The sequence below is a fragment of the Theropithecus gelada genome, chromosome 7a, assembly GCF_003255815.1.
Source record: "Theropithecus gelada isolate Dixy chromosome 7a, Tgel_1.0, whole genome shotgun sequence".
NCBI classification, from domain to species: Eukaryota; Metazoa; Chordata; class Mammalia; order Primates; family Cercopithecidae; genus Theropithecus; species Theropithecus gelada.
Genome location: NC_037674.1, coordinates 8,611,101 through 8,622,639, shown reverse-complemented (window position 1 = coordinate 8,622,639; position 11,539 = coordinate 8,611,101). Strand labels below are relative to the sequence as shown.

General features: G+C 42.8%; 1 protein-coding gene across 2 annotated transcripts in view; it reads right to left on the bottom strand.

The window, feature by feature from the left end:
* Positions 1–11,539, bottom strand: part of RYR3 (ryanodine receptor 3) — a 584,152-nt gene that overhangs the window by 509,659 nt on the left and 62,954 nt on the right. The window lies entirely within an intron of this gene.

Genomic DNA, 11,539 nt, shown 5'->3' with positions numbered 1-11,539 from the left:
AGGAAGGGAAGGAAGGAAAGGAAGGAAGGAAGGGAAGGAAGGAAGGGAAGGAAGGAAGGGAAGGAAGGAAGGGAAGGAAGGAAGGAAGGAAGGAAGGAAGGAAGGAAGGAAGGAAGGAAGGAAGGAAGGAAACAAGAAAGGAAGAAAGGAAAGAAAGGAAGAAAGGAAAGAAAGAAAGGAAGAAAGAAAGAAAAGAAAGAAAGAAAGAGAGAGAGAGAGAGAAAGAAAGAAAGGAAAGAAGGAAGAGGAAAGAAAAGAAAAGAAACAGGGAGCAGAAGTGTCAGCATATTTCTTGAAAATATTCAATTTAGAGCCAAGTCATTACTGTCCAAAGTCAGTATTAACATGAGGATGAGTATTTAGCTTTACCATTCAGATTTTAAACTACGAGGTTTTTGTTTGTTTGTTTTTAATGTAAGACAATAGGTAAGTACTTTTTAACTTTGGAGTCTCATAGCTCTCTATATAAAAGCAGTAGTAGAAGTAGCTACGGACTAAGAATGACTTGAATCATAATGCCCATTACTCAGCTAAAAATAATCAGTCGAACTGAACTATCACGGCATTTTCAGGGATAAAAAAGAAAAATTCCATTTTCACTGTTGTTAGCAAAGAAAACATATTTCTACATCTTCTACAAGGAAAAAAAAGTACTATTAAGCACAAGGGGATAATATCTGGCTCTAATTCAATTCTGCCAAGAGGCCCAGAAGTAATCAATAAACACTTATTAACTAATCATGCGGCATCTCGTTTCCGTGAGTGAAATGGTGAGTGTTGTATACATCCAGAAAATAACCCTTTAATGTATATGAAAAAATGGGGAATAAGGAAAAAGCTATGGTGAGTGGCTGATTTCACATCAAATTTCGCAGGAAACTGTTTAGCTTTCTTTTTCCTATACCTCGCTGGCACATCTAAGGGTGGAAGGGAAAAACATCAAGGCTAAAATATTATGGTCATATTTTACTGCTTCTTTCATAGTTATCCTTTAAATGCTTCTGCTATAGTCTTGGAAATTCCACACTACCTCCAGTCAACCTTTAGAAAATCATCAGTCAAAACAAATGCAGTCAATTTGAGGTCGGGGGCATGTTAAGGAGGTGTTGGTCAAAGGACACAAAATTTCAGGCAGACAGGAGAATAAGTTCAGGGGATCTATTATACAACAAGGTGATGACAGTTAACAACAATAATTGTATTATTGGAAATTGCTAAGAGAGTAGAGTTTAGATATTTTCATCACAAAAAAATGGTAAGTATGTGAAGGGATAGGTTAAGTAATTTTTTTACTCATTCCACAATGTTTGTGTGTGTGTGTGTGTGTGTGTATACACATATACATACATAGTACACCATAAATATATACAATATTAAAATAATAATGACCCAAAAAACAAGTACAAAGTACCCAATTTGTGTCCACAAAACTCAATTATAATCAGAGGAGTCAAGGAATTTTTCAGATAATTCAGGCAAAACCCAGATGCCTCTGGCCTGCATTATTTTAGTAGACTAATTGCCCCTTCATCCACTTTACCTTTTCATGTGCCTTGATGAAGGCAGAAGATTTAGGTTGCCATCCTCTCTGAAGGCTTAAAAAAGAGGAACAGTCAAGGCATCTTTCCTCAGACTGGGTCCAAAAGCTGTATCTTACATATTCATAATGGCAAGATTCTCAAAGGGAGACCTAGCTTTAAACCTAGGGGACAGGACTTACCTGCCTATCAAATGGGGGCAGAGTGCACAGGACAAAAGCCATTGTTTTGTTTAGCTCTCACTTACAAGTAAAGAGCATGCAGTATTTAGTTTTCTGTTCTTGCATTAAGAACATATCTTGACATAAGATAATGGCCTCCATCTGCATCCATGTTGCTACAAAGGACATAATTTTGTGCTTTTGTATGGCTGCATACCATTCCATGGTGTATATGTACCCAATTTTCTTTATCCCATCAACTGTTGATGGGCACCTAGGTTGACTCCATGACTTTACAACTGAATAGGGCTGCAGTGAACATACAACTGTATGTATCTCTTTGACAGAATGAATAATTTTCCTTTGCGTATATATCTAGCAATAGGGTTGCTGGGTCAAATGGTAGCCCCTGGGGACTGCTAGATGGGGGAGGGTGGAAGAGGGGCATGGGCCAAAAATACTACCTACTGGGTACTATGCTCACCACCTGGGTGTTGGTACCATCTGTGTGCCAAACCTCAGCATCATGCAATATATCCACACAACAACCCTGCAAATATACACCCAATTTAAAAAAATGGTCACACCAACTAGAGACTAAGGTGGACTCTAGTGGTTTGAAAGATAAGACTTAGGTACTGTGGACCCCATGAAAATGCTGGACATTAACTCATGTTATTGAGTAAGAAATCCAGAAGGCAATTTCTGGAAGACACCAACAGGGATCACCAGTCAGAGGTACCACAAATGTGACATATTCCCAAAGTGGGACATATCTCAAAACTGCATTAATTTTTTTTTTTTTTTGGCATTCTATTTTCTCCTCTCATGACGGCAACACTAGATGGCCAGTTGCCACAATACAAAGCTGGCAGTCATGCCACAATCCTCCCTCCTTTCTTTTCTTTCTTTTTTGAGATGGAGTCTCGCTCTGTTGCCCAGGCTGGAGCGCAGTGTGCAATCTCAGCTCACTGCAAGCTCCACCTCCTGGGTTCACGCCATTCTCCTGCCTCAGCCTCCCGAGCAGCTGGGACTACAGGTGCCCGCCACCACGCCTGGCTAATTTTTTGTATTTTTAGTAGAGACGGGGTTTCACCATGGTAGCCAGGATGGTCTCGATCTCCTGACCTCGTGATCCACCCGCCTTGGCCTCCCAGAGTGCTGGGATTACAGGCATGAGCCACCGCGCCCAGCCTCCTCACTCCTCTCTCACATGCATATCCTGGCGCTCTGACATGCTCATCATTCACTTTTCGATCCCCTCCTGGTCTTGATCTTCACTGTTACCCACCACCCCCTCCCCCATCACTTCTGTCTGGGATCCCTGTAACAGTCTCCAACAATCACCTAACCTCCCTGCCCCCATAAGGCGCTTCTTCCATCTTTGTTTCTTCACTATGGCCTAACGGTCTTTTTGAAATATGATTACATTGTTTTCTTATTTCAAATCTGTCAGAGGTGCTAAGTCACTCTAGGTATGAAAATTTGTTCATTTATTAACTGAAAAAAAATTTTTTTTAGTCATGGTAATACAGCTACATGTTTAAAATTTCAAATATTACCAAAGGGTATGAAATGACTTGTCATTAAAATATAAGTATCATTTTCATGAAATGTAAGTTGTTCACCCACCCATACCCCCAGGGCTCCTACTATTAACAGTACCACAGAATTTTTCTATGCATATATATGTGTTATATTAACAGATATGTCATACATAACATTTTACACAAATGCATTTTATGTAATTCATATTGAATATTATGTCATATGAACATACATAGATCTACTTCATTATTTTGTGCAATATTTACAGTGTAAAATGTCATTTTTGGGGGTGGGCATGGTGGCTCATGTCTGTAATCCCAGCACTTCGGGAGGCCAAGGCAGCTGGATCACCTAAGGTCAGGAGTTTGAGACCAGCCTGACCAATATGGTGAAACCCCCATCTCTACTAAAAATATGAAAATTAGCCAGGTGTGGTGGCGAGCGCCTGTAGTCCCAGCTACTCGAGAGGCTGAGACAGGAGAACTGCTTGAACCCTAGAGGCGGAGGTTGCAGTGAGCCAAGATTGTGCCACTGCACTCCAGCCTGGGCAAAAAAGCGAGACTCTGTCTCAAAAAAAAAAAAAAAAAATCCACTTTTAAAATTAGCAGATCCTGTGGATATTTATATTGGTAACTATACTAAAGCACAATCAAGTTTTAACACCTAAATTCAGCAGATGAGTCCCTTATGATCTGGCTGCTGCCTACACACTTTGCTTCATTTTCCTTTACTTCCCCATATCCAGTTTTCCTTCCAGCCCCACCAAGCTTCTCGTAGTTCCTCAAAACACCATCATTCTAGGTTACATCTGCCTGCAGTGCCCTCTTTGGCCTTTCTTTGGCCAATTATCATCTTTTAAAAGTACTAAAATTCTAGTCTAATTTTGACACCCCTCTTCTGAACTCCCTTGATTCCTGTGCTACACTATGCTACATGGGCTCTGGAAATAACTGTTGTACCTACCACTGCCCCTGCACTCAAAACAGGAGATGGAGGCATATAACTAAGTGAAATAATAAAGACTTACAGGATTGAAAAGAAGATGGGGCGAGTCTGAATGAAAATCAACATCATACTCCATAGCACTGTCGCGCTCATACTAATGAACAGAGCACCTGCAGGACAGAGGACGCTGAAGTGGGTGACCAACAGACTGTGCTCCTGGAGTACAACATCAATACAAGGCAGCGTAGGGCAAGTCAGCCATGCATATTGCAGAACCACAAAAGGCCAATGAAAGGAGAGGAAGCTGAGATTTGGGGCTGTCAGGAATGATTTCAAGGAGTGGTAGGACTGAACTGAGCCCTGACGGAAAAATTAAACTGAGAGGAGTGGTCAGGGTAGGAAGAAGGCTATGAAGAAACACCTGGAGGGCGGAATGCCGACCCATCAGGCTGGGACAGCAGAGGATAGTGGAGGACAGCAGAGAGACGGAAAGAAGGCTGAACTGGGCCGGGCGCGGTGGCTCAAGCCTGTAATCCCAGCACTTTGGGAGGCCGAGACGGGTGGATCACGAAGTCAGGAGATCGAGACCATCCTGGCTAACACGGTGAAACCCCGTCTCTACTAAAAAAATACCAACAAAAAAACCTAGCTGGGCGAGGTGGCGGGCGCCTGTAGTCCCAGCTACTCGGGAGGCTGAGGCAGGAGAATGGCATAAACCTGGGAGGCGGAGCTTGCAGTGAGCTGAGATCCGGCCACTGCACTCCAGCCTGGGCGACAGAGCAAGACTCCGTATCAAAAAAAAAAAAAAAGAAGGCTGAACTGAGATGCTCAAGGTTCATGAATTAATTCAATACACGTTTATTGAGCAACTGCTGTTTGGGGCACTGGTGACACAGCAGTAAGCAAAATAAAAATCCCTGACCTCGTAGCACTTCCTTTCCAGGGGTTCAGCTGCTAATTCCTGGTGTCACCTCGAGCAAATCACCTCACTGATATGGATCTGCCTCTTTATCTGTAACATACGGGTCTTGGGCATTTCTAAGAGCACTTTTCTCTCCAGTGTTCTAAGATGAATAGCAAGGCGTTGGAAACACTGGCGGACCAGATGACAGCAAGCTGAGGAACCTGGACTCCTTCATCCTGGCAGTAGGAAGCCTATGTGGATCTGTTAACAGGGAACACTTTCAAAGTAGAGGTTTAGGAAGATTGATCTAATAGACTAAAGATAGAAGACAGAAGACTGGAAATTGGAAACAACTGAGGAGATTATTGATCCTTACGAGGTGATGAAGGCCTGGCCATACATCCTAAGACCAAAATCATGAGTGAACAGCACAGATGTGATAAACCAAGAATAAGGTCCTCCTTTAAAATATTTGTTTTATTAAATAGCTGGCTATAAAGGCTTTATTGCCATGATACTGACCAAGAGAGAGAACTGAGGAGAGCTTTGCAAGGTAAAGACATTTCTGGGTCTCTGCGTAAGGCTCAGCTGAAGTGTACGTACGTGTGCAGATTCGTGAGCTCTGAAGGAATGTCCCATCTGTCAGAGGAATACCATACAGCCCATACCAGCTGAAAAGCACTACCCAGGGCATGGCTTAGCACCATGTGTAAATGTGACTGGCTGTACTTTGGAAGATGCATGAAACCCAAGTAACATCAGTTGTCTCCCTTGGCATTCTGATACTAAGTGCCACTTGTGGAATTTGCTATCTTTAGCCCTCTCCCTTGAAAATTCTAGAGTGCTTATCACCCTAGTAGCTAATCGCTCAGCCATCTCTAGTTCAGCCTTCCCATGGCTAAAAGAACTTCAGAAGTCACTCAAAGATAAATGTCCCCTGCCAGAAAATGTCTTAAAATAGAATACTATGAGGGTTTCCTTGCAGTGAGTAATAGGCATTTACCTAACTATCCCCCATCCCCAGTCCCACCTCCTGCCTCCAAGAACAGGCCTCTGATCCATCCCCTTCGCTAAGCCTGGGGCACTGGGAGCCCCTTTATAAAGGTCCCTAGAGTTACCAATTTAGAAATCGGACAGAGTTCAAGGATTCTGTGATGGTTAATATTAGGTATCAACTTGATTGGATTGAAGGATGCCTAGATGGCTGGTAAAATAGTGTTTCTGGGTGTCTTTGTGAGGATGTTGCCAGAGGAGATTGACATCTGAGTCAGTGAACTGGGAGAGGGAGACCCACCCTCAATCTGGATGGGTATCACCCAGTTGGCTGCCAGTGCAGCTAGAACAAAGCAGGTGGGATAACCTTGCTTGCTGAGTCTTCTGGTTTCCTTCTTTCTCTAATGCTGGCTCCTTCCTTCAGCTCCTCCTGCCCTTGGACATCAGACTCCAGGTTCTTCAGCCTTTGGACTCCGGAAATTGCACCAGGGGCTTTCCAGGGGGCTCTGGGGCCTTCGTTCACAGACTGAAGGCTGCACTTTCGGCTTCCCTGGTTTTGAGGCTTTCAAACATGGACTGAGCCACTACTGGCTTCTCTCTTCCCCAGTTTGCAGACTGCCTATTGTAGAACTTTGCCTTGTAATTGTGTGAGCCGATTCTCCCTAATAAATTCTCACACACACACACACACACAAATATATCCCATTGGTTCTGTATTAGAACCCTAATACAGATTCAACCTCAGTTCTATTCTTCTTGACTTATTAATTCCATTATTTGTGAAAAACAGACACATTGAAGAGTAATGAAATCTAAGGTAGCAGGACAGTTCAAGTCAAAGTCAGATGAACTTTGCAAACAGAACAATGGCAAAAGGTTTTTTTTTCACAGGCATTAAACTGTAACCAAATGCCTGGCTGCAATGTCCATTTTGTTCCAATCCCCAGCATGGCCCTTCACTTCCACTCCTTCTAGAGCATAACGAGAAATAGCCACATGACCAGTCACTAAGAGTCAAGTGTCACATCTATTCTTATTTATGAATATTACATCAGCAACCTCTCAAATTCTTTAAAACCACAGTGTGTGACAGCATCACAGGCAATCAGTTTTATATGATTACAAACCAGTAGCCAGAACTGCTTGTACTCATTTTTTTCCTGATGAGAAGACTATCAGAATTTTCTGGTTTTTACCCATTTTATGTGGGTGTGGAAAGATCAAAACCCAGAGGATAAAGTAGTTTATCCACAGTCGCTTAGAAGGAGAAAAAGAGGACCTTTGTGGTAACGTAGGTAAGATTTTCACCTGGACTAAGTGTAATATTAAACCATACTTTTTTTTTTTTTTTTTTTTTTTTAAGATGAGGTCTCACTTTATTGTCCAGGCTGGAGAGCAGTAGCACAATCATAGCTCACATTAACCTTGAACTTCTGGGCTTAAGCAATCCTCCTCCTTAACCTCCTGAGTAGCTAGGATTACAGGCATACACCACTATGCCTGGCTAATCTTTTAATTTTTTGGTAGAGATGGGGTTCCTGCTATGCTATATTGTCCAGGCTGGTCTTGAATTCCTGGCCTCAAGCAAGCTTCCTGCCTTGACCTCCCAAAATGTTGGGATTACAGGCGTGAGCCACTGCACATGGCCTTAAAACATATTTTCAATCTGCTTTCTGTCCTAATAACTTCTGATGAGTGAAACAAACACTCAGGCACAAACACTTTTCTGGTTATTCCATAAACAAACACTAGATCCCCTCTCCTTATTCGCTTCTTATTTAAACAACTTGGGTTTCGTTGGCCGTCATTGCAAACAACTTATTACCAACCACATTAGCCTCATCACAGATGAAGAGGAAGCCTCAGAATACCTACACCACCAGATGTCTGGGATGAGGAACCCTTTAAAGTTTCTACTTGTACAGCCTCTGACCACTCGACAACACTTCTCCCAGGAAGCAACACTGTTAGGTTTAAAATGATAAGAGGCTGGGACAGGCAGAGGGGACATGGAGCTGTTTCAGTTCGGATGTTCTGGTCCCATCAAGAGTCCCCAAGATCTGTGGAAGAAAGCGCTGAATAGAATGCAAAGAAGGCGGGCTGGACTGGCTCCCCCACATCCGAATTCCAAGTAATGCCTATGGGCTTGTGTAGGTGTAATAATAACTACTATTTATTAAATGCTATTCTATGCCAAGCATTATGCTAAGGGCCATATATATATACTATATTCTTTAAATTCTTACAGCAGGCCAGGCACAGTGGCTTGCACCTGTAATCCTAGCACTTTGGGAGGCCAAGGCAGGAGGATCACTTGAGTCCAGTTCAAGACCATCCTGGGCCATATGGTGAGACCCCATCTCTACAAAAAAACACAAAAATTGGAGCTCATGCGTTTAACACTTCTGCTATAATGCCTCGCATATGAAAGTTATCAGACAGACTCGCTCCAATCCCACCTGTGGAGAATGCTCATGTTTATCAAAGACTACATTTCCCAGCCTTCCTTGCTGTTAGGTTGAGTCATGTGAGTACTGGATGGTTAGATATGAGTGGACATAATGTGAGAATATCTAGGCCAGACACTTAAAACATCCTTCAGTGTCCTCTTCCCCATCCATGTGGTCTCAGAAGGCACAAGTTCCAGATGGCACAGATATCAAATGGAAGCAGCCAGGGTGTCTGCGTCATTGTTTAGCAAGAGCTGCCCAGAAGAGCCACCCAACTCATGTGACGCGAGCAAGCAACAAACTTTTACTGGGTTAAGACACTGAGATTTCAGGGTTGGTTTATAACCATGGCATAGCCTAGCCAATTCAGAGCCTATAATACCCAATTACCTTTAGGCATTAACTTCTTAGGGCCCATTGTCTACATCTGCCTAAATGGTGCTATATGCTGCTTGCCTTGCCTCCCTAAGCTACTAAATTACCTTCCAGAACACAAAGGGTTACATTGTTTCTACCAGATTTCCTTCAGAACATTGCCTCCTGTAAGGACAGATAATTAGATCAATGAAACAGAACAGAGGGTCCAAAAACAGGCCCACACATATGTGGTCAATTGATTTTCAATAAAGGCACCAAGGAATTCAATAATGATAGGAAAAATTTTCAGCCACTGGTGCTAGAACAATTGGATACCTGTATGTAAAAACAAAAACACTTCAACACTGAACCCGTTCCATATGCGAAAATAAATGTGAAATGACTAACAGACATGGATGTGAAAGTTTGAACCATAAAACTTCTAGAAGAGAACACAGGGAAAAACATGACCTTCAACAGATGAAGGGGATGTTGTGGAGTACTACCCAGGTTCCCCCTTCAGACCAAGACCCCATTCCCACAGCTGCAAGTGCTGGCTGTTATGGTCACAGCTGTATCTCTTCAAACATTTCCCTCAGCAAAACGGATCTGCCTCACCCAGGGGGTAACCCTCATCCAATGACTAGTCAAACTGTGTATACATAGCCCTGTTCCCTTGCCTCAATTTGAGATAAATTTGAAAATTATCCCATGAGAAATGAAACACATGTCCACAAGGACTTATTCCTGAATGTCTGAAGGAGCCTTAGTCATGACAGTAATAAACAGGAAATCCAAATGTCCATCGGAGGGGAATGGATAAGCAAGTTGTTGGATATTCATACAAAGGAATATTACTCAACAATAAAAAGGAACTACTGATATACTCAATATCACGAATGATCTTCAAATTATTGGGCTGAGTCAAATAAACCAGACACAAACAAGTATATATGATATTAATTCATCTATATGAAATGCCAGATCAAATAAAACTTTGGTGCTAGAAATTAGAATGCGGTTGTCTCTGGGGCAGGGAGGAGAACGTTGCCTGAAAGCGGACAAGAAACTTGGGTTTACAGAAATGTTGTTTCTTTTCTTTTTTTTGAGATGGAGTCTCTCTCTGTCGCCCAGGCTAGAGTGCAGTGGCCCGATCTCAGCTCACTGCAAGCGCTGCCTCCCGGGTTCAAGCGATTCTCCTGCCTTAGCCTCTGAGTAGCCAGGACAACAGGCACCCGCCACTACGCCTGGCTAATTTTTTGTATTTTTAGTAGAAACGGGGTTTCACCGTGTTAGCCAGGGTGGTTTAGATCTCCTGACCTCGTGATCTACCCACCTAAGCCTCCCAAAGTTCTGGGATTACAAGCATGAGCCACCTGCCCAGCCAGAAATATCCTATATCTTAATCTCACTGGTGGTTACACAGTGATGTACGCAATTATCAAAATTCACCAAAGTGTAGATTTGAGATCTGCGCCTTTTACTGCGTAAAAATTACACTTCAATAAAAATTGTTTGCCTTCTGAGTTTGCTCTGACCGCCCCTATCTGTAGACAGCGATCTCTATCACTGTCAATCCCAGTGCAGTGAATTTTAAGAATGGTTCATAGTACAACGCCCATGTTTGAGTTCCAAACCTCAAAATATTTTTCTATCTGGCTTTATCCAGACTCAGCTTCTCTATTTTATCTGGATTTCCCTTCTTTTAGAAGCTTTACGGATCTTTAAAGGAAGTGACAACTGTCTTCCCCATCACTCCCCCGCTTTCAATCCGCTGATTCCAGACAACTAGGCTCGCTATTTTGCCATCTAAAGAATCATCTCCTCCGTACACAGATCACTGGGGACTTAACAGCAATAACAATAATTGCTATTTCTGAGCGCTTACCACGCCTCAGTGTCCTAAGCGCTTTGTATTATTTCACTTAAAAACTTAAGGCAAACCGTTAACCTAGATATTACCACTCTCATTTTGTGTTAAGAATCGGTTCCTGCATGTGGGTCCTTGATCTGACTACAAGAATGAAGCCACGCACCCTCGCAGTGCGTGTTACAGCTTTTAAAGCTGGTGTGTCTGGAGTTTGTTCCATCCGATGTTCAGATCTGACCAGAGTTTTTCCTTCTGGGGAGTTCATGGTCTCACTGACTTCAGAAGTAAAGCTGTAAACCTTGGCAGTGAGTGTTACAGCTCTCAAAGATAGCAAGTCCTGATTCGTTTGCTCCTCGGGGTGGGTTTGTGGTCTCCCTGACTTCACCAGCGGAGCCGCAAATGCTCGCGAAGACTACTACAGCTCATAAAGTAGTAAACGTAATGCACACGCAATGAATTAACAGCAACATTTTCTAATGCGCAGCCAAACAGCCAGCAGCAGCAAAAGACACAGCAATAACTCCACAAACTGCAAACCCTGCTACTGCTAACGCCGGTGGTCTGCTTTTATTCACTTATTTGGGCCCACCCACATACTGCTGATTGGTCCATTTTACAGAGCACTGATTGGTCCATTTTACAGAGCGCTGATTGGTCCATTTTCCAGATTACTGATTGGTCCATTTTTACAGAGTGCTGATTGGTGCATTTACAAACCTTTAGCTAGACACAGAGCACTGATTCGTGCATTTACAATCCTTTAGCTAGACAGA